The following is a 24,893-nucleotide window of genomic DNA, read 5'->3' as shown; positions in this document are numbered from 1 at the left end:
TCACTTCTCCCTATTTCCCTGCTCTATCCCAATTTGAGATTTTCTCCAAGCTGAAGACCCTGGCTGGGCTGCATACGTTTTCCCAGTTGAATGACAGAAAGCAGAGCACAGTGAATAACACTTTTCCATTTCATTGTCAATGTGTCTGTTTGTGTCAGAATGATTTGGAAATGAAACAGAATTTCAAAATATGAAAATTTCCACCTTTATTCGGGGAAAGCAAACATAAAACTTCTCTAATTAGTTAATTCTATGTTCTGAAAACATGCTCCATTAAAAAAAAAAAAACCAAAAAAAAGACAAACAGCCAAAACACAAGGGAAATATTTTCTTCTTACTGTTTTTAATTAAGACTTCTAGTTTCGTAATTGAGTGAACAAAAGAGGCTATAATTGTGTCTAGATGGAAGCTAAAATGCTATACCAGGAAATGGCCACTTTCAGGCTGGCTAATTCTTATGCTCTTTCCCAGAACACTGATTACTGGACATTACTTGAGACAGCTTTTTAAGTTATATACCCTTTTCATCTGACCAGCTTAGCAATTATTGCATTCCTATTTATTTTCTCCCAAGAATATGATATTTCGCACAGACCTAGAATGCGATGCATCCTTCAGACTATTTTTTGAAGGAAATTATACTTATTGGAAATGTATTTAAGCTGATGGTAAAAGTATTTTAAGCTGGTGATACTCTGCACACATAGCTCTTGCTAGCAGATCAGAAATTAGAGAAGCTAGTTTGTAAACCTCACCCTCATGCAAGTGAGCCATTACTCACATGAATGATCACCGCGTTTTCACTCTCGCTGCATCAGAGAATTGCTTGTGAAAACTCATTATTTTGCAACCAAAAGACAGGGACACAGGGTAAACTCATGCTATAAGCATACCCTCAGTGTGAGATCTGTCATATGCCAATATATGGAAGTACTCTATGCATACTGTCTTACCTCAGTTCAAATTTATTATAATATGTCATTTAGCCAGGATGATCATAGTTTGTTTGACGTACTTGAGGTATTAAGGATCACATTCTAATTCCAGCTGAGTATTTCTGTGAATCTCTAAACATATGGCTTTGTGGTTGTGTTGGAAATTTTCAAGAAATGTGGAGGTGTGTGTTTGAAGTTGGAAGCCGACCCATAACACTGTATGGGTGTTTACATAGTACAGTAAAAGGGTTCTATTTTTTTTCTGCAATAGTGCATACAGATTAACAGTTTTATCTTTTTGCACTGGTTAACTGATTGAAAACGTATTTCAGAACAATGATCTCAGCCAGATATCTGTTAACCCCTTCTTCCTTTAGATACTCTCCTAATGGCGTTCACAGGGATAATAGTGGAACACAAAGTGGCAGACCTATTTTAGTTTTCTGGGGGGAAATACAGTCCATTGTAACAAATGTGTTTTTTCTTTCTTTTTTTTTTTTTTTTTTCTCTAAATAGTCCTCAGGCAGTGTGATCTTACATGGGTCTGAAAGAGACATTTTGCAATGGGGTGAAGGTCAAGAGAAGAATGCAAGTGAGCAGGGGGAAATAAAGAGGGAAAGGATATTTATGGATAAGCTGAGGGAGCAGTGCTGGCTAAGCATAAAAGATCTACGGGAAATCAAGTTCTCATTGTAGGGTATCTGTGCAAGGATTAGTTCCCATCTTTCCGTTACTCCTGGCAGCATAAACTCAAGAGCTTTGCTGCTAATGGCTTCTCTGGCATTTAACGTAAGTGACTGTCCCTAGGCTCACTCCTTCTTCAAGCTGACAGCCTCTCAACCTGCTTAATACCAGCCATGCTGCGTTCATGAGGAGGCACTCCTGGGGCCTCGTAACCTGCTATGTAAGCTCTGTTCCTATTCCTGCTGTTCTCAGGGCCTCAGTGCTTCCCTCTGTGTTCCTACATATCCCTCCAAGCGATGCAGCAGCAAGAGCTTTTGACTAATTTCATTAAAGCTATCGAAATAACATACAGAAATGCAAATAAATGTAGGTGAATCACAGCAAAAGTGGTTATTTTCCTTTAAAGAGAGTATGCTGTTTTTATTAGTAGACCCACCATATTTTTTACAGAAAAAAGGATGATATTCCATTAGAAAAAGAATAGGTTTACTAGATGCACAGGAAAGAACATACATTTAATAATAAGCAACCACCTGTCAGGTGCTTGAAACTAGCAGTTAGTCCAGTCTCAGAGGAGGTCATCTACAGTCACACGACAGCTATGTTAGTCTCTGCTTTGTCCTGATGCCCCTCATGTTGCTTCATTGTGCCAGCTCTTCTTTTCTGTATGTATGCTAAAAAAATGACTTTTTTACCTCATGAATCATTCATATTACAGAGTAATAATTCATGTAAGACAGCTCATAATCTTCTGTGTTTACATTAATTCAGAAAGGTGCATTTAATTTTTCCTGTGACCCCTTCAGTTCTGCTCTTGCAGAGTTCAGTCTTTCAGCACTTCTTGCTCATTTGGACCTTTTTGCTGTTTCTTGGCTTTTTAACATTCAAATAGTCTTCCCCTAAGCTTTCCCCTTTTAGGTTTATCCCTGCACCTTAGGAATGCTCTGCCTTTCAGTTCTAGGCTCACTTCACATGCTGATTATAGCTGTTGTCTCAAATTTCTTTTTGCCAAGTTGATCTGGACTAATTCCAGACCAGTTCCTGTCATTTTCATGCACTTAAACTGCTGTCTGAGATGCCTCTAAACAGTATCTTTCAACCCATACTCCTTCCTTCTTCTTGTCCTCCCTGCTAGTTTTCAACATACTTTCTCAATCTTTCCTTAAAGTGGATGTCCTTTTGATATTTTTAACTCATTTGCCTTTTGGCTGAAAGTCTAAGCATTTATTTATTATTTGTTTCTGTGGACTACTTCATTGTACTTTACATTTTACAACCAACCTACGTATTGCCAGCTTGTTTCCTTTTTTTTTTTTTTTTGGAGGGTTTGGGAGGGCAGGGTGAACTCAGGTAAAGATAATGCTAAGAAAAGACCTCCCATTTTCATCCCAAAGACTTGCAGTTCATATTTTAGGCTTCTTGTGTCTCATCTGTTTTTCAAGACTGCACGGATTTATTCATATGGATTTAATTTCTAAATCTGTGTTCTTCTGCTTTAGCAGTTTTCTGTTCTTATTGACGTCAACACTATCACCCTGCACTGGTATCTACAACAGGACTCTTTGAAAGTCTCTTGTCTCTCTCTTAACCATGATCCATGCTCATAAGTATTGCAAGCTGAACTACCTTTTTTTAAAAATGTGGAAGAAATTGCACACCTCAGAAAACTATACAGTCTAGACCTTGATAAAATAAGGCAATCATAATAGCAAAAAAATAATTTTGTCGAAGTAATGTGTTTTATTCAGGAAGTGACTGACTTTTTTTGAAGAAAAGTTCTATCATGTGTTGGCTGGGATTGCTTGCCAGAATAGCTCTAGTTTTACATGCTTACTAGCAAATTCAGGACTGTCATACATTTTGAGTTAATATTTTTAAAACTGATCTTTTGCTTTATGTTTACCCGGTCCAAAAATTCTTGTTCAGGCTATCATCTCCCATGTAAATGTCTCCTATTGATCCATGCAAAATTATAATTGTCCATCGTGGCTCTTTTTTCATTTTCATTCTTCAAATTTTGCTTGTGGTGAACCAAATTCAGTCATATCATAGAAAGTATCTATTCAGTGGACCAGTGTGACTGAAATCTATGATTGATAACATAGTTGATTCAACTCAAACCAGCAACCCAATGCAGCATTCCTGTTCCTCCCTCCCCTATGATTTGTGTGACCTCTGTGTCTCTCAAGACTTGTTTTCCTTGCCAACTGCAATGAATAAAATTAGTCTAATATAAAATGCAAACTCAACATCGTATCAAGACAAAATGAAAGCATGTACTGAGACAATAGAATCACAAAGATCAATGGGGCAAATGCTGTGGAGGAGATTGAGCTGGCTTTACAGGTTCATCAGCCAATCTCAGGTTCAAAGTCACTGCTGTGACCTTCATCACAGGGGTATTGGTCATCAAAGAAACAGTATAGTAAGGTCACCTTAGTGTAAATATCAGTGGGAAATGTGAGAACAGTCAATCTGTTCAGTAAGTGGCATGTTCTTCTTTCAAAGAGAAATTTGCTTAAAGACTTGTCTTAAAAGATGCTAGATGTGCTTCACAATCTGATCTTTTGGATTTTTTTTTCACATTTTCTTCTCCAATTGAACTACCACTAAACTAAAAAAAATCAAGCTTAATAATAACTACCATGCCTCAGATTTACTACATATTTGGAACAAAAGCTGACATAAAGCTGCACTGTGTTGTGTTTTTATTTGTCAGTTTCATTTACCAGGAGTAATACAAAGCATTCCTTCCACCACAGACACCCACCACCAATAAAAAATATCCCCCTTGTTACTTCTTTTTATTTGTGAGAATAGAATAGACATGTCACATAAGAAGCTCCCAGTTAAAAACTTCCAGTGAAAAGAAAATTTCCATCCATTACATTATGTTCAATGTAAAAGCCAGGTTCAGAGAAACTTTCTCAAGCTGTGGAAACTTCTAAATGCAGGTAATACTTCTATACCTACAAATTCTAGTTACAGACCAGATCTCTGATATATGAACTAGGTATATTACTTTATAGGATTAGTTTTGAGGTAAGGTAACCTAATACCTAACGCTTTGCACAGGGACAAAGGGACTATGGCTACACCAATAAATTAACAGATCCAGGCACTCCAGCACTACCCTGTGATCATCAGTTCTGCTTAAAAGCATGACATGCTCCTTGGCTCAGTTTCTGCCAACAAGCCCTGGTAATGCTTGAGCACTGTCTAGGAAATAGCATGGTCTGTGGATCTTTCCCAGGAGGTCATAGAGACTGGCTGCTAAGGCAGCTTAGCTGTGAAAAGGTGCTCTGTTCCATGCCACTCGCACTTAGGGACAGGTAATGGACCTTGGACATTGTATTAAGTAATATGGTTGCAACTAAATTTGTGACTTTGATATTCTAGTTTGCCCTCTGGCTTTGCACGGATCAGTTCCCTAAGACTTGTAATTCTGGCATGTCGAGATCTTCTGACTTTAATCACAGAAGACATAAGTAAAGGATGGATTAATTGTAGCTCATAACTTATGAGACTAGGAAAACTTTTACTTCATAGTTCCAAAGGAATATGTGTCTTCTCTACTTACTATCACATCAAAATTGTATTTAAAATTTTATTTCAAAATTGTATTTAAAATTGTATCCTCTTCAACTACTATTTTGTTTATTTTAATGAGTGAGAGATGACAACTGTGGATTTTGTTTTAAAATGATGGAGAGGGGTATTTGATAAATAACAGTGAAGGCAGGAGATCGATTTCTGGTTTCCATTATCCATTTTTTTACTTTTTGAAGTTTTCATTGTCAATATTTCCATGACTAAAGAGAAGCATTTTGCAATAGTGAAAAACTTTGTGAAAATGCTTCCACTTTGATTTACATGTTAAAAGTTTTATAGCTTCATCTGTCGGTGGTATTTGCAAGAAAAAACTTTCTCCCCAAAAATGGCAAAACACTTTGTTTCTGGAGTGAGATCATCTCCTTAAGATCTACACGGCCACTGGGAATTCAAAGGAGTCACAGATGTAACATTTAGGTGACGTAAAAGTTCCTTAATTACAGAAACAAAAGTTACATGCACGCACACAACAGCCTTCCCTTTCCTCTTTTCTGGAGAAGACTTATAAAAGAAAACGCCTAATCTCTACTAACTCATGTGAATCCATCCATGGAGAAAATGCAAACCCATGCTAAGCCTCATTGGATGACTAAGACACCAGACTACAGAGGGAAGAAGAATATCTTCTTAATCAGTGCAAAGAATTGCATGAAAAACAGTGTGGTATGTACAAATATCCCTCACTGAAAAGGTTCATTAAACTTGACATAAACACAAAAGCTGATGTATTCTATACTCATCCTTTAAATAAATATAAGTAATTGCAATCTAATTTGCTGTCTGTCTGAATTTCTCCCCTTTAACTCTTTACGTTACAAGACTAATGTAGGTGAGACATAAGAATTTCTTAAACTGAAAACTTCACACCCCAGTTACGTTTTTAACTGTCTTTTCCAATGGAAGGACACTTCAGGAACATGCTCCATTGTGCATACATTTATGTCTCTTTCCACCACCTTTTTACTGAACAGTCTATATGTCTGTTGACTATTGTAATACCAATTGCAATGTCAACTGATTTTGACAGAGGACTAGAGATCTCAGAAACATTATATTTACAGCCAAAAGTAAGAAGTAGAAAGCAGAAAAAACTATGGTTTTTTATGAAATGGGGAAGAATTCAGGTTTTACAGAAAAAGAAAAATACTTCATCTGATCTTATTGGAGTAGCAGATGACAACCAGAATTCTGCAGCTTTCCAACTTTGGTATCTGAGCTTTAAAGCTACATAATCATACGTGTAGAAATGTAATATCCTTGTACCTTGTTTTCACTCCCTTTTTGGTAGTGCACATGGTCTATTAATAAATTGTTAACTTAACTTTATAATTTATATCAAGGCATATTTTAAGGGTCAAACCTAGGCTTTAGATTCTATAAACCTACTTCTATTTCTTACAGAGATGTTCTTTTATTTCTGGAGTTCATTAATTTTTCTATTCCAAGTAAATTTTGTAATATTTTTAATGGAAAGACATACAAGACACTCTAACAATATGTATTTTGTTGGTTGGGTTTTGTTAATTCTCATAAAACAGCCAAACCTTCATTTTTCATACCTGACAATCTTTAATCCTAATAAGTGATTAATATTGCTACAGACAAAAGTTCCCTAGGAACAGCCATACATCTGGTAGCAATAGAAAAATGGAGCACACACCTAACTCTAGTTGTAAGGAGATTTCTATGCTCAGTGGTAGTGGGGGCCTCAAGAAACTCCATTTCCTCCCCAGGACTTAAATGATTAAGCCTATGTCAATTCTGGCATACGTTTGCCTTGCCTTTTTCTAAAGATAGCCAGTAAAGGAGACTTAATAATATCACCAGACAGTCTATTTTGTTTTTAATGACATAAGAATATTTTTTGCTAATGTATGACTTGATTTTTTCCCTGCTGTGTGACTTTTGGTCCTTTTGCCTGTGGAGGCAGAAAGCTGATTTTTCCTTTCTCTTTGCAGTAGCCTGTATCTGTACAGGTATGCTCATACATAAACATATATCACTGTATATAAATACACATGTATGCTTCCCTCTTCCCCTCTTCCTTCAATTCCTAAGCCTTACCCATTGCTTAAGGTAAGCCAGATCATTCAATATTTCTTTTCAAAGTAGTCTTGATTTTGAGATTTATGATTGGTTTTGTTTGGCTTCTCTGGCCAAAATTTTGCTTGAAATGAATGTCCAATACTCTGCTCAGTATTCCAGCTGGACTCTCGCCAACTCTGAACAGGACTGGTTTGTACTTTTACTTGCTCATCATATCCGCACACGATGTCTGCATTTTTTGCAACAGACTGATACTTTTGGCACAGGTTCAGCTTAGAATCCCCTATAGTCTCCTTTTTTCTTTTATTTTTTTCTCCCTCCCCCCCCCCCCCCCCCCCCCCCCATGATTAAGTGTTATCTGATGTTATCTCCTCAAGGTTTTTTTTTTGTATTTGTGCAGCTGATTACCGCTGCTCTATTTGCTATTGCACCTGTCCATACAGGTCCTCACTAACTGCATCTTATTTTTTCCTCTATTTATCATAAACATTTTGGATTCTAATCTTGCCCTCCAAAGCACTCTCATGTTTGTGTCACCTGAAAATATAATCAAGTATTAAGGAAACCACGGATTGGCATTAGGCTGAGGACAAAACCTGCATAACCTCACTCAATATATTATTCTGTTTCAAAGTGAATTGATAGCTGCTTTTTGAGCAGGGCAACCTGAAATTTTTGGTACAAATTTTAATTAAATTCCATACAGTACATTTGCCCCTAGTTTGCTAATGAGACTGCAACATGGAAAGCATAAACCCAAAATGTCCACTGCTTCTCTCTTGCTATGGAGGAAACCCTGACAGCTCTTTGATTTTTTCCAGTGCCCTGCACCAGTGGTCTCACATACTCGCGGAGGTTTCACTTGTCTCAGCAGTCTCTGATCTGACCTTCCTGTACCCTAGGACAAGATCCTACCTCCCAGCTACTCAAATTAACTGTCCCAGCTGCCAGCTCCTTGTCGACCTTTTCTCATTAAGCACCTCAGCCTGTTGAGAGTCCTGTCTTGACCACTGCCAGGATATGGGGGGATGGGAGCAGAAATTGCCCAAAGTCTTGGAAAAACAGTGAATTGTACAGTCAAGGCTGAAGATGCTTAATTCCACCTTCTTCTCTTTAGATTAAGACTGAAATATCTTAAAAATGTGTGTTTCACAGACTAGGTAACATGTTCATGTGGCCTGAATGGTGTAAGCAAACTCTCAAGAATATGAGGATCTATTTAGAAAACATTTTTAAACAGCAGTGGATGCAGTGATATTTGCATGAGTGTGCATGTATCCTGAAACAATTAATCAGAGAAGTGAACTCCACTGTTTCTGTTTAGCTGATTGGAATATCAACTCTGAAGCCCACTGATGGCATGTTGCTGTTGACATTTAGTCTTTTGTCACTGTTCAGGAATGAAGGCAAAAGGTGGGATTTAAACCACTTTGGCTTGGAAACGAAGGATTCGAAGTGCTGAAAAGAGTAGAGGAAATTATAAGATTATGGCAGAGAAATAAAGAAGCAAAGGATAGAAACAGCGGTGGGCAGAGGAGGGGCAATTTGGTTTGTTTTTTTGGAGGTGGGGGAAGTAACAAATGTGACAAGAAAATATTAGGAAAATTAAATAAAAACCTGTCTGGGACTTCTGTGCTGACTTTCTACTGACATCAGTGGGTGTTGTGGCCCCTGCACTACAGTCCTGAATTTATACCTCCTGTTACAAAAAATCATATTTTAATGTTGCCAAAACCAATAAGCATGTCAAACTTGTGAGCCAGTTAGGCAACAGAACAAATGAAACTGAGTTTTAAGTTAAGATGTTTAAAACCAAATGGCCATTCTTCTTACTTGCTGCTTTTAGAGCCTGTGGTGTCAGCCTGGGTCCTGTTCTCAGTCTGTGCTCCGAGTTTTTTTTGGCTGAAGCTGAAATTCCCGCATGGACACTTGACTCCAGAAGGGGGAGCTTCAGCAGGCACAATTACAGTAAAGTCAATTTGTAATTAAATATTTAAATAGCTGCTCTCTTACAAATAGATTTGATATTTTTGGTCAAAGTCAAGGCAGAATTTGATCTTACCAGAAAATAGGTAATGCTCTAACTCTTTACTGTCCCCAAGCACTATCAGTAATAATTATTATTCTTTTAAAAATAAAACCACAATGGCAACTAAATATGACTTTAAATCTTGTTGAAAAGAAATATATTTAAACTTAGGCACATGCTTAAGCTAATTAGGTCTAAATCTGTATACTTCTTGCATTGTTCTAATAGCTTTCAGTGTCTGAAAACAAAGAACAAATTGGCAGCTTTCCATTCAAGCTGGGTAAGGAAAAAATGCATGCCTTTTTTCTTTATTGATAGCTTAAATAATGAGTAGAGACTACAAGTTTAGATAGCTGCCAGGGCATTTTACTAATTTGAGTTTCTCAGAATGCCAGTATAAATTGTTAGGCATAAACTAACCTGCAGGTGTATTTATGTGTTTTTATGTGCACAAGTGCGTTAAATCTGAAAGAGAACAGAAAAGAGCTTGAAGACAGAGGAGGGCAAGGATACACTTATAATTAAGCCCATGGTGAAATCCAGTAATAGGTTTTTGGGGTCAAAGTGGTGATTAAGAATATGGGAGTCAAGAAAACAAATAGTGAATCAATTGTGTGAAGACCAAAACATTTTGAGTTCCTACATCCCTGCCTCAGGGTAGAGACAGTCCTGTAACTTTCAGAGTAACAAGACAACTGAAATATGCAGAGAGCTGTGCTCTTAGATGCTTTGCACAAATCCTCTAAGTTCCTTGGAGAGCTTGAAAGACTGGCAGTTGGTACCTGCAGAACTATCCCACTCTTCAGCGATGACAACAATGCTGTATGTTCTGCATGTGTCCCTCTCAATTTGGATGTTGGTATCGTTTAAATATTTACTACCTTAGTAAAGAGAATTTTGAACACTATATCCTAGAGACATTTAGAAGACAGAAAGTCCAGACATTGTTTTATCCCAGATTTTATCCTTACTGGCCTCTAGTTCATTACGGTTTAATAGCTAGCAATTTAGCTATCAAATATAGCTCAGCATTTTCAAGGGTTGACCAGCAAGGCTTCCAGCTTTTTTTTTTTTTTTTTTTTTCTTTCTTACCCAAATAGTGGCAAAAGAATAAAAAATTGTCTGCAAGGTATATTTAGAAGGTCATAGTAACAGACACACTGTGACCGGGTTCAAGGATTTCAAAAATTGTGATGGACTTTAATGCCCAAAAAGTATTCACTTACAGACCCCGGCACTGATACAATTTATGATATATGCAATGGTTTAATTTACAACTCTTTTAAGCAATTCCATTTTTATAGGTATTGAAAGTTGGCAATAAGTCAAAGAGTAGCACTTTCCAAAGTATTACTTCAAATCACATCAAATATTATTTTGTTTGGGATATATTATGAAAAATTAGAAAATTAATAACTCGGTAAAGTAGAATTAAACACAGAAGTAATGACTTCAGGGACTGAAACAGTCTTTTATAAACTATATAGGGTACAGTCACTTCCTCTGGAAAAGATAATTCTAGTGAAAAGTAAATATAAATTTGTTCTCTTTTTAGATCTCTTTCTATCTTTGTACCTGCTCATTATGTGTCCAGCATAAAGCCCATTAAAGTTGGTGTTATTCTTTTGGCTGGTTTGACTGGACTTTAGAGCACAGTCTCCCTTACACACCCAGTGTGTAACTACATCTGCATTTTATTTGCTGTTATGATATAAAATGTATCCCTAGCTTTCTGCTTCAGTTTCTAGATTCTTGATACTTTTTGCATAATAAATGTAAGCCTCTGGGCAATAACATTCTTTTACTTAGTTATTTTTTCATGGACTGCTTAGATATATTCATTGTCCCTTAGGGTTCACAGTTGCACATTTTATATTCACCTGCATATTAAAAGGCCATTAATATTATCTGTTTGCTCCAAGTGAAACCAGTAGCTTATGTTTGGCTTTCAGAAAGGCATCCATTCAAAGACATCACAGAATGCAAATTCTGAGACTTCCCCTGATAGTTCTTTTAGCACAACATAGGCACTGTTAAAACATGCCTACCTTCCATGCTTCTTACTATAAGTCTGTCAAGTCACCAAACAGATACACTACAGCTCTTAGGGGGAAAAAAATAATAAAAAAAAATTAAAAAAAAAGAGAGGATCAGGAATTGAATGAGTAATCCAAAGTACAATGTAAGAAACACGACTCAGGTGTGTGTCACAATTTTGGTGTCCTTCAGATTCTATGTAGTATATCCCCAGATTTCATTAACTAACTCTCCCAGTGCTTAAAGCAATGTACCCATACGAGAACTTTCTCAATGATACCTGATAAAATACATAAATTATGATATAGTGCCACTTTTTAAATGCATGATAATTCTTAAAATCTGAATTGAGCATTTTGTTTATATGAGCAAGTTCATGAAAATATAGATTTGAAGGGGGAAAAGGTTCACACTGATTTAAGCAGTTAAAATCCAGCAAGTTCATTGTGATTCATAACCCAAACTTACACACGACTGTGTGTTGTTTTCTTGGTATTAATATTATAATGAAATTTATTTTCATTTATTGGCAATGTGAAGCAAATCTGCATATTTTTAGAATTATTTATTGATTAATTTGGAGAATCATCTATGAAAATGGTGAAAAGTATAAATGTTCACTTCCAATACCACTATATTTTCCAGGCACTGATGTATTCCATCAACCTTTACAGGTCACCAAACTGAAAATAAAGTTGAAAAGAAAGGACGGCATTTGGAAGGAGGAAGGCAGAAATGTTTGTTAGGCTTAGTATCTAAATTTGACTGACCATTATGTCAAAGTCTTCAAAATAATTCTTTAATATGCATATCAAAAACATGCATACCAAAAATCAGTAAGCATTAAACGTACTCCCAAATCAATTTTCAAAAATAAAAATGCTGATATTTTGAGCATGTCTCACACATGTGCGTGTGACATGCCTGCATGTGCGCGCGCACACACATACACACACTCTCTCTCCCTTCAATGGTTTTACTATCATTTTTATTCTATAGAGGGTTTTAGGTAGCTTTTGTCGTAACTACTGATGAAAAGCAAGGAAATAAAGAAAAGATCTGTTTTGACTCTAAGAAATTATTTTTCACTTTACTTTTGGCCTACTTTATTTTTTGCATAGTGCTGAAGTTAGATGAAGTATTTCAGAAACATGCATGGAATACACCTTTTCCCAGAATCCATATTCCTGGTAACTTAATATAAATGACAAACTTCTTGCCCCTTTCTTACTTTGTCCACACTCTAATCTGTCAAACACTCACAGCTTATGGTGGTATGTAGAGGAATTATAGAGGGCTGTATGAAAAAATTATTTGTAAGAAGGTTGTACTGATTGTTAAAAACATAAGGTATGAAATGTTAAGAAAAAAAAGAGAAAAAAGGGAGAATTGTAGCAGAATGAAGCTGGGTTAATTATCATTGATAATATACAGCTGTGGGCTGGCTTCAGGGGCGGTGGGTTGGCCGATGTAGATAAGGTGCAGCTGTGGCTGGTTCTGTTAAGTGGTTGAGAGCCAAGGAAGAGGGAGAAAGGAAGAAGCAGAGAGAAAGGAGAGCATGCCCTGGATGAGGTGAGATGAGGAGAAGGCAGCAGAGGGACTGGCATGAAGAGTGTGCTGGTATGAGATGGTAAAAGATGTTGCTGCAGCTTGATAGTTGGTGCTGTGACTCTGGTAAGACCCTGTTCAGCACCTGAGCAACTTAAATGGTAGGAACTTTGTACTCCACCAGCCCATGTGAGATCAGAGATCTAGGAATGATCCTGTGTCCGGTTTGTTTGCATGACTTTGGTCATATGACATTGCCAGAGGGAAACAAGACTTTTAATGTAGGCAATTATCCCATTTGTCCTAGCTTTGGCCTTGCACTAAGGGATAGCCTGTACTCAAAAGCCATGTTGATTGAGCATACATCTGAAAAGCATGGATATGATGCCAGTTTTGTCTAAGGAAAAAGACTGATCCCTCCCTTCAATACAGGGGAACCTGATGAAACAATAAAAAATGGGAGGCCTGGATGATTTAAGCGTTTTGGTGGTGACCAACAAGCAAGGAATGAATGTCTGCATGTGAGATCCTAATCCCCGTAAGTAAATGGAAATAAATATCTAAAAATCACTTAATATCTTGAAAAACATAGTAGTCCTGTATCATGAATGTTTAGGCAAGGACTCTGTAAAAGGTCCTGAAAACTTTGCAGAGAAACTCACTATTACAAGTTTGCTAATGAACAGCTCCCAGTATTTCATATCTAGTCCTTCGTATTAAGTCTACTCAAGATAATTTAGGTAAGTCTCATTCAAAGCTTCTTGGACAACTTTTACAGAAAATATGTTTAAATAAAAGCAACAGAAAAATTTCGAAATATGGTGTCTCAAAACCTTGCGTCAATTGCCTTAAGTTGGACAAAAATATCTCTGCTGCCTGAAAAGTGCTCATAAAGTCTTTGAAATGGAAATTATGTTTTCTGGAAGGACAGTTTAGGTTAAAAGGCACAAAACCAGGCAATAAATAACAGAAAGCAGAAAGCTGGATAAAGGTGGAACACTGAGAGTCTTAGACATGTGAAGACAGTGGGAAGTGGACATAAAAGCCTATCACATGAAAATGTCAGCTTTTTGCAGCCACTTTACATTTTTCTCTGCACTGTTGCAAATGACTGATTTAGTACAGGACAGCAGTGAATTGAACCTATATTATATAACCATCTGGAAAATAACCCTGACAACTGGTTGGACCCAATTCACCATACTTAATTCTATTTTTTTTGTTCTTGCGTAAACAGTTAAAATTTCTTCAGAGAAAGACTTCACTTTCAGTGATTTAGAAACATTTCAGTACAGACAATGTACACTTTAATACTTTTGGAGCAGAACATTATTGATCTTTGTTTTGAGAAAACTTTTTTTAGGCCTATATGATGTAAAAAAACCCCAAGACTAAAGACTGATTTTACAAAAATGACACTTTCAATGAATATGAAACTAATTTCAATAATATTATAAAAGTACGTTTAATATTAGTTGGTAATGCAGATTTACTAACAGACCAGCAATTTTCTTTTAATGTTATTTTGCACTATAGAATTTGGCTCGATCATACACTTGATGTGTAACCAAACAAGCACATCTGCACCCACGCTTGGATGTACTGTTTCTTTGATTCATACTTTTGACATGTGATAAGGATAAGTTATGGTGTATGATTGGTGTGTGCAACTGCACTCTTTAAAAAGTTGTATTGATGATGGAGAATGCAGACAGTGTTGAAGAAAGAAAGGAAAAAACAAAAGGATGGATGGAAGGAAAGAAGGAGAGGAGAGGACAAGAGAAAAGAAGAAACAAAAACACCTTAGTTCTGTTGGATGGCAGAAAACTAACTCGAACACCCTTGCCTCGTTATTGCTGAGCTCCACTGGAGGTACAACAGTTACAGCAATGTTATCACAAGAGCCAAGTGGATCAATATAGTGATTCCACAGCTGCAGGGTATTAAATGCTGACTGCACCCAGTTCTGTGATCATCGCACGGTGTTTAGCCATACACCAAGTCAAGTGTTAAATCTACTACTGGCAAAGGACCTCTTTTTCCTCGAGGCTGTTGGATGTTGATGAGTACACATCCTCTTGCTTTCCTATCTGCTCATCAACCTTAAGTGCCTTTTATTGACAGTTACTAACTTCTTTTAAACTTCTTTCATCCACATGTAAACACAGTCACACACATGTGAAGGGTAATTTCCTGTTTGGAAGCCTTGCTAAGCTTTCCTTTTGCTATTTTTTTTTTTTTTTTAAGGTTCTTTCCTCTGAAACTTTCCAAACCTGATCAACAGTGAAGGTAAAAGAAAATGTTTAGGCAGAAATGCTGTGCTCTAAATAGGCATTCATGAATAATGGAGGAAGGGATTGATACACGTCTTTAACCAATCTGTCTAGCTGAGAAATTGCTGAAGAGTTACGCTGAGTTGTAAGTGTCTTATTCTTTCATTATAAACCGCCAGAAGGGCCAAAAGCCATCCTTTCAGTTATTAGCGACAATTCAGGTTGTTCATTTGATACCCAATTACTTTGGCACTCGGGAAACCCTATTCATTCTGGGCAGTTCAGTGAGAAAAGCTGACAAGGAATGTAAAGAAAAGTTGGGACAGTCATTATCCAGCTGTGTTCCAGGCATTATAACACCATGTGAAAATACCTGCAACACAGGGATCAGGGCTGAATATCCCCAGCTTGCTTTCCTTCTGTGTTCCTGAATACATTGGTAATGGAGCATACAGTCAATTGTACGCAGATCACTTTTTTTTTTTTTTAGTTAAAAGTTTGCCCTACATGATTTCAGCAATCCCCATGATCCTTAAAGATCTTTAAAGGATTTCTGGGAAACAGCACAGAGGATAGTGGCTTGTAGCTAACATGCCACCAGACTAGTGGACTTACAGAACAAATTGCCCATATTGAAATCATTACACGAAACTTACTTGGTATGTGATTTCATTTACTATTTAAAAAGTTGAGTCTGTAGTTAGATCACAGTTGTTTTCCACTTAATTTTCTATATCATTATCAACCATGTGTTTTAGTCTGTAGAAAAAAAAAAAAAAGGCAATCTTTAGAACAGAAACAAAGCAAGAGTTACCCACAGAGGGAACTCCCGTGACTCTTTTATTTAAGTGTTCTCATTCATGTTTTATGATCCTCATGGAAGGTATTTGTCTAAATGAAGAAATATGTTCTAGTATGAGAAAGGAATTGAAATGAGGGACATCTGTATTTGTCATTTTGGGGAATCTACATAAAGTTCATAAGCTTTTGGGGGAGTATTCATATCACAAAGTCATCACTGTATATAGAAGCTGCTGCAACTGTCAGTATTGTGGCACCTGTATCACAGATCAAGGATGATAAGGAGCAGTGAATGATAGCCATCATCTGACTGCATGAACAATATTTGCACTAGGAAAGATGACCATTTTGAACAAATTTGTTGGCAGAAAATAAATTTTCTTTGGGAAAGATGGGCATAGGAGAATGTAGCTAAGTGAAGCAACGGCAAGTTTTTATCAGAAGTGAAGATGATACTGCCATACTGTGCTGTGAAAAGAACAGATATAAAACAAGCTAAGGTAAACCACATCTGCCCTGTGAAACTGCATAACGGCTTTAATGGCACATAATGGTGTGAAGAGAAGTCAACATATGGAGAAGCAGAAATAGTAAATTATGGCTACCTGACTCTTTACATTAAACTGAGCAGCCCAGAAGTTTAAGGAAAGAGCGGGAAAGTTTATGTGGAAATTAGTATTTTAACTATGCATTATTTTTTGTTTTAGGTAAAAATACATTGGTTTAAAATGTAAATAAAACATGTAAAATAAAACCCAGGTTTAGACTCCTGGGTGACATGCGTATATGAGGAACTTGGCTGCCATATGCCCTTGGGTATTCAGATGGAATACTCATAAAGGTGCAGTTCTGGGAAAGGTTTGCTTAGCTTATTTGGAGGCCTGAGGAAATGACGATACACTAGTATATATACATATATATATATATATATATATATATACACTGTGCTAGGCAGTATTTCTTGCTGCAAAGTGGCACAAGTTCAACGGGAGACATCGGAAGTCTCTTTTAGGAAATTGTATCCCTGCAGCTAGGGAAAGCTTCTGGAAGGTGGATGCAGTAGATTTGAATTCCCTCCAGCTGAAGCAAGAAATGAATCCAGTTCATTCTCCAAGCCCTTAAAGAAAAAGGGTTCATAGCACAACCACCTCCTTTAGTGACCTTTTAGAAAAATACGGATTATTAGAAGCCTTTATCTTGCTAATGTCTGTGAAGATGACTTTCATAGAGAAATCCCTCAGTTCTGGATGCCAGTGGGATGGAGGCAGAAGAGATGAGCAGTATTTTACATGCCAACAATGTGGAATTTCAGAGATTTAACAACTTTAATGTCAAACATGGACATATGACAAATTTAGATGCTACCAGTTACAGACATGTTTAGGAAGGAGGGGATGGGGGAACAGGAAAACATTTGTAAAATGATCTTGAAGTTAGATAACCTAAAATTCACTTGTACCCTTTTATTAAATGCCTATGAGCCTTTTATTTACGCTAGTAGATTCATGTCAGAGCACAGGCACAGACACTGAAAAAATGATCATCCATATTGTTAAAATGCTAGTACACTCTCTGGCACAACATCACTCTGTTCCAACTAGTGTGCTTGAAAATAATTCTCAGGCATGAATTGGAAATTATCACAGAGTGGGAATCATTCCCAGTAGGCAGTTTGAATGTTGTTAGCTTGTTTTTGATGGCAAGAGAGCTTAATAGTAAGGATGTGCCAGTTGGCTTCAGTGTCAAAGAAAGCCCTAGGCTCTATTTAGTTTGCTAGTGCAGATACAGTCTTGTTGGTTCTAAACCTGACCTAAATTTTATTGTATTTTGCAGAGAAGATGGAGGCTGTTTTGGGATGCTGCCCCTTGTGATTTGGAATTGATCTTGCAAACTCCTATTTATATAAATTATTGTAACTCAAATAGTTCCACTGACATTAACAAGCTGCCTATAAAGTCAAAGCAAACATTTGTGAGTGAGGTTTTGCAGAATCAGCACATGGTGGGACAGGTGTAAAATAGAAACACAGAATCTAATGCCTGTGTGGTAGTGCATTACTTTTCCAGGGAAACTGAAATCCTAAACACCAAAGCAATCTGTCTCACCTTTGGGTTGTTTGTCCATGCATCTGTTGATTCTGTGGCCCTTCCCCAAATCAGTAGTCATATGGACTTCACTTGATATGTATTCCCTTATATAAGCAGATGGTAAAAAACTAGTCCCTAAAAATGCTGCCTTTGTAAAAATAAGTACATTATTCCTCACTATGCAGTAGTGATATAATCAGTATGGTTTCTTACTTTTCATCCTTTCATCTTGATTGACTTTCTTATATTATTGTCTATTTCCCTATCAAGGAGTTTCTTCCTTCAAAAAAAAAAAAAAAAAAAAAAAAAAAGGAACATTATATGCTAGCTGTGCTTGTCTTAAATATTAAAAGTTAAGAAACAAAGTGTTATTAATTATTAAGAAAAGGAAATTACTGGCTATTATTATTATGCTGCATGCCAGTTATGGTTATTATGTTAACATCAAGAAGCCTCAGTGAGGAAATAGAAGATAAAGTTCCCCATGCGGTTTGAGCTGCACAAATGTAAAGGAAAAAGATGGACACTGAACCTCAGTTTAGAAAGAAACAATCAATGCTGGCCAAGTTCAAGAATCAAAGGGCCAAGAAATAAAATCAATTGGACAATTCCCTCTCTTCTGCCACCCGTACCCAGTGACATCTACCACCACGCTTCATGCATCCCACACTTTCTACACACTCCACCACCTCTTACCCCTTACATAGCAGTATGACCTGTTTTACGCTTCTCTACTTTTCACCTTTTGTTGTTTCTGTAACAATCCTAAGAGAGACTGCAGCCATCTTCACACTTCATTTTCTACAGCTAGCTCTCACCGAGTCCTAATGATACCTCTGCCATCCGTCTCTTGTGTTCTCTCCCCAGCAGACTAAACTACAGGGGACTTAATTCCCTCCATTTGTGGAAATGAATCATAGAAGTTTTGGCTGAAAGGAGTCTCTGGAGATTTTCCAGCCTGGACTTCTCACTTGAAGTGGAACTATACCACCACTGGGTTGGGTGGCTTTTTTTTGCCAAGTCCTGGAAAAATCCAAGGACAAAAAGTTCAGCTTTATGCCCTGCTGGATAACATGTCCCAGTGCTGCGCTACCTTTCTGGAGGTTTTCCTCCTTTCTAATCTGAATGTCCCTAGCCACAATTTGTTGCCTTGTTATGTCTTCTGCCACTACCACAAAGACTTTGGCTCTATCACCTTCATAACTTTCAAGCTGTTGTAGTTTGTTATTAGATTGCCCCTAGTCTGTCTCTTCAGCAGACCAACGAAGCACGGGTCCCTCAGCCCCCCCTTAGAGGTGATGTGTGAACAGCTTGGCAGTCTCTGCTTGGCAGTCTCCATATTTCTTATGGGCTGAGAGACCCCAAACTGATGTTTTCAGTTCCTCCATCCTCTCCCTTTGCTCTTTTTCTCCTCCTTTACATCTGTCTATTTTTTTTCTTTTGTTACTCATTTTTACAGTGGACCCCATGGGATTTCCTCACCTGTCTCCTTGCCTTGACACATAATTCCTAATGCTGTTCCCTTCACTCTCATCAATAGCAATTCAGATTTCTTGTTATTGATATTTGTAGTTCCACATTTCTTTGACGTTTACTCTGCTTACAAGTTTGATCTTGCACTTCATAGGCAGAAAAGGACATCAGCTTGGTGTTCATTTGGGACATCTGTAATTCTTTTGTTTCTGATATCCTCTTATATGACCATCATCTGGTTTTCACTGCCAGGATCTATTGCAGTGCTCTGCACATGGATTTTTTTGTTACTTTCAGTTGATAAGTGATTTCTTCTTGTTTGTAGTGAGGGTTGATGAATTTTTCTCCTCCCAGGCTCTCTTGCCTCAGCAAGGTTGTTCCTTCTGTCACTTCTATCCATACCAGCTCTTTGCCTTTCTTTCCCTCTCTTCATTGTAATGCAGGGCATAACTGATTTGTTTGCTCACAGGATCTGTGTAGCATATTGGGTTTTGTGAAAAGCTTGTGGATGGGCAAAAAAGTCTACTGTTTTCCCTGCCCTGGCTACTACACTCTGGATCAGATGAAACAATGCAGTGGAAAGAAAGGTAATTCCCTCCTGGAGAAGAGGCCTGTGCTCAGCTCAGAGAAGTTCTAAAGTGTAAAGTGAAAGAAAGAAAAAAAAGTTATTAGAAACTTTCCAAATAGAGAAAATGCTGCATGAGAAAGGACCAATTGATTTCTATGATAAAGAAAGGGAAACAAACAAACAAACAAACAATCCAGCCATATAACCTTCCTTTGGATATTCACAGCCCATTGATGGCTTTGCTGTATTTACTTGCGAAAACTGTGCAGACAGATGGACTCAGAATTCTGGATGACCCAGCCTCCTGCCCAAATGCCTTACCAAACCACTCGCCCTGCAAAAGCACCAGCATCCAGTTCCTCCACTGATATGCTCAGAATGAAAGTTGCTGGAGGAAATTCTCGGAGGAGGCTTACTTCCTTAGAAATTTGTTACATTTTTCAGTCAGTACTAACATTTTTCTTCCTAAAATAAATCATCTTCTCCAAATTAATTGATTCCTGTATCTAAAATCACAGCTTCTATTTTCCTCAACTCATTTGTCACAGCCTCCTTCTGCCCCCATTTTTCTCTCCTCAGAGGACCTTGCCAATTTCTTTTGAGAAAAAGGAGAGAAAATGTGTGTCTGTTCTCTTTCTTTGATCTTTTTTTATTTTTTTTTCCTTCTCACCCTCTCATATTTCTCCAATGTTGAGGATGAGGAAGCTCTTAATTCTGTTCTCACCTAACTCCACAAAGTGGTCTAGAGATTCTCATCTCAGCTCCTTACCTTACATTGTGACACTTACGACCTCTTTGACCTCTTCTTTTTTGTCTCAAATCATTACAAACATGCTGTATATTTTTCCCATCTTAGGAAAACAAACAAACAAAAATGCTTACACACACACCCCCCCTTGCATTCGCCTTAGTCTTCTTTTCCATTTCCTTTGGGTTTTTTTAAGTGCAAAGCTACTTTAATTTCTCACTTGCATCAAAAACCTTTTCAGGTGTGTCTGCTGTGTGCTGCTGTCCATAAAAGCCCTATTACCTTTTTCATTCCTGATGGCAACCATCAGCAGTCATCCATCTCCGACACTGTCATGTTTTTTCTAGAAACTGTCCTCTTTTGCTATGGTGACTCTGTTGCCATGTTTCATAGAGACTCCTCATCCTTTCTTCTCCTCCTCTCTGCAAACGTTCCATGTATCTCTGCCCATGGTCCTTTCTCCTTCCTTTTCTAAACATGGGTAATCTTATCCATACTAATTCAACCGCAGTTCACCGATCTGCCACTTCACAGTAAAGCGATCTCTTTTTGTCTAAAGCAAGTTTTTGAACTGTTTCTCTAATATTTCCTCATGATTATTTAATCACCTCAACTAGCACAACACAGCTAAACAAATATTTTAAGGAAAATTGAAAGAGCTTTTGCTCTTCCTTCCTAAATCTCCATGCAGGGGGAAGTGCCTGTGTCTGTCATTCAACACACCTGACAGATATCCTCTCTAGGTCCTCAGGTATAGGGTACATTTAAATAACATGTCTGTCTTTTGTACAATATATTTAAGACACACTTTTTCCACTCATCCCAGCTCCAGATTGTACAATTGTCTTGGATGGTATTTATCTGATTTCAAGCACCTATATGTAGTATAGGCATCTGCAACTGTGTTCTTTTTTTGGATTTCTTCTTAGTCAGTGTAGAAAAATAGTTACTTATAGAGTGGAATTTTTACTAAAATAGACACCCAATCAAACAAATTTTTAAACGTTTTTCCTCCAAAAGTTCCTGTGTCTTTTGAAGAACTAGCTCGTATGTAAATATTCATGCTGCAGATGTCTAAAATTAGTTGAAATCAATCTTGTCTCCTTTCCCTTTTCTCTCTTTAGCATTGTAATTTCTTTCCTTTTGATCCTACCAAAGGCAAACTATCTGCACGTAGCATCCACTTCAAAATAGTCATCCAGGTTCATTTTCCCAGCCTGTAACTTGGACTGTATCATTCATACTTACATATCCCTTCACTAGCTATACCTTTCATTTGAAATCAAGTTTATGCGGCTTATCTTGCTCACAGCCTTTCATCTCTCATTTACTGTTCAGACTGACAGCCACATATGGTTACCCACGGCTGTAACTCCATATTGTTCACTTAAGACATTTCTGAACAAATGTATGTATAGTTTCTTCCAGGCTGTCCTGCATATTTAAAGGAATATTCCCATAACCATCTGCAATGCTGTAGAAATTAGATTTTTACAAAACCCCACCAAATATCTTTTTTGCTGTGAGGCTTACAAGGAGCTTGTTGAGCACTTGGCTTCTGGCACAATGAGACCCCTGCTCTGGATCTTCAACCACAATTATCTTCTTTTCTTCCTCAGTTTGTCTCACTCTGCCATAAAAACCCCTATTTTTCAGCAAGGACTGATTTCAGTCTGGGTTTGCAAAGTACTTAGCACAAAGACATCTTAGACTTTGACTAGATCTTCTAAATGCTCAGAAAATCTAAAGAAACAATAATAACAATATTACATATATATGTAACTAAAACATTTGGTGCTTTAATTGTCTCTAAATCTCAAATGAACAAAATAAACCCTTTCTTTTGTACTTTGACAATTCACTATGAATATAATTTTTATGGTGCTTCAGTGGGAGAAAAAATCATTATTGTTCAGCAAGTATAGCCATATATGTTGCCCAATTCTTGTAAAGTAGGAAGGATAAGCCTTTATTTTAGACTAAATTTTGCACCTGTCCCTATTGGGAATGCCAAGCTATTTACAGTAATTCAGGAGCATTCCTACCACATAATTCAGGAGTTACAAGGCTGGATTACGTATTATACTGTAGGTCACAAGGAGACAAAAAAACACATAAAAAGAAATATTTTCCCCAGTCAGTGTTGCCACTTCATATACTTTGAACTGTCATAGATTTGCTTTGTTTATGTAAGCTTTTACATATCTACCTTTTTATACAGGTAGATAGCAATATTGCTTTGATTTGTTTCATATTTGCATACGCCCTGCATTGAATTAATTAAGTTTAGGTAAAACTGAATTTTTTGTAAAAAAATCATGAGTGATACTGTGTAAAGTAACTAAGAAAGGTATTACACTGATGATGGTATTTCTAGTGCATTTACTATTTTTAAGGATCTATCTTGTTTTGGTTTTTAATCTGTATCATCAATAATTCCATTCCTGATAGATATTACTGAATAAAGAGGTAGGCATGTAATGTTATTACCTTTATCATCAATAGTCAGAAGGATATTTATCTTAACACAGCATTTTACTTTTCACTTTATTTATTCAATCTCCAGACATATACATAAACAAAAAAAATTCATTGTCAAGTTTATAACCTACGATACAAAAAACCTGTCCCTTTATTTCCTAAAGTTCAGATCTACCTCATAGATCTGAGACATGAATTTGCAGTGACTAAGTGCAGCAGAAATAACATCACACACTAGCCTAGAGAGCCAGTGCAAATTTTTAATATTTATTTATTGCCATAAATATAAGTGCTCCACGGCTGATTTCATTACAATTACGGAATATTACATTTAATATTAAATTAAATTTATTTGCTTATTTTCTGAAAGTTGAAGTATGAGTTTTTCAAGTGCCATTTTAGGCAATTTTTGCAGAGCAACAGATACAGATTTTCATTAGGATCACAGAAAGCTGTTGCCTAAGATTTGAACTCTAGAGAGCAAACTCCACTGGAACTACATAAAAATATTTTAAATTACTATCACAATTGTAGAGGCATGAACTCCAAAAAAAAAAAAGGGAAAAAAAAAGAAAAAAAGATATTCAGGTTTATGACCCCCTAAGGTATAGCTCTTTGAGAAAATAGAAGAAAAGGATAAAACTTCCCCAAAAACTGCAAAGCTGACAAATAATTACATTACATGGGAAAAAAGATCAGGAAATATTTGTCTTGTTTTGATCTGGTTGCATGTTTATAAAAAAAAATATCATCACAGTGGGATGAAAAAACCTGAAATACTAGTGAGGTTATGCTATAATCCACTTGGTAAACCCATAAATCCCTCTTTTTCACTCAATGATATGGCTGTTTTCTTCCTGGCCACATTCATACATTCTTACTTGTCTCTTGATCCAGGTTCATAGTCCAGTCCCAAGGGAGACCTCCACTCATGTTTTCTCTGCCCGCTGTTTTCAAATGGGCAAATGAACATACTTGATAGCTGTGCTTAGTTCCCTTTGCGGGTCTTGAGTACAGAGCCTAGTGTGTGTGCGGGGGAAACAAACAACAAAACAAACCAAAAAATTGGTTTGTAGGTTTATGGGAGAAAGGAGACTACAGGAGGACAAAGGAGAAAGGAAAGCTGGAGGATGAAGTAAAAATGGAAGAAAATAATGAGGGAAGTGCAGCTGAAAAAAAAATGCAATATAGTATCAGATTGCAAGAACAGACGGACAGAAGTATGAGTGAATTCCAAAAGTCACTTCCTCCGGAGATCTTGTGTCACAGATGCTGCTGCTGCTGAAGAACAGGATTTAAACATCCATCAAAAGCCTGCTGTTGCCCTGGTGGGAAAATAAATAGTTCAACATATTGCTCATCTAAACCAAAGTTACCCTGTAAAGGCTTAGAAGATGGGGAAACTTGGGACTTCTGAAGGCTTCCCTCCGTTCTCTCACTCACTGAATTCTCTACCTCTCTCCTTCTTTTCCTCTCTCTCTGTGTCTCTATTTATATCTATAAATGTAGAAAATTTCTGCAACAATAAGCAATATATATACACTACATATAGTGCATATCTATACATGCAT

This window comes from Falco biarmicus, chromosome 6 (genome assembly GCF_023638135.1).
Source record: "Falco biarmicus isolate bFalBia1 chromosome 6, bFalBia1.pri, whole genome shotgun sequence".
NCBI classification, from domain to species: domain Eukaryota; kingdom Metazoa; phylum Chordata; class Aves; order Falconiformes; family Falconidae; genus Falco; species Falco biarmicus.
Note: the sequence above shows the minus strand (reverse complement) of the source record.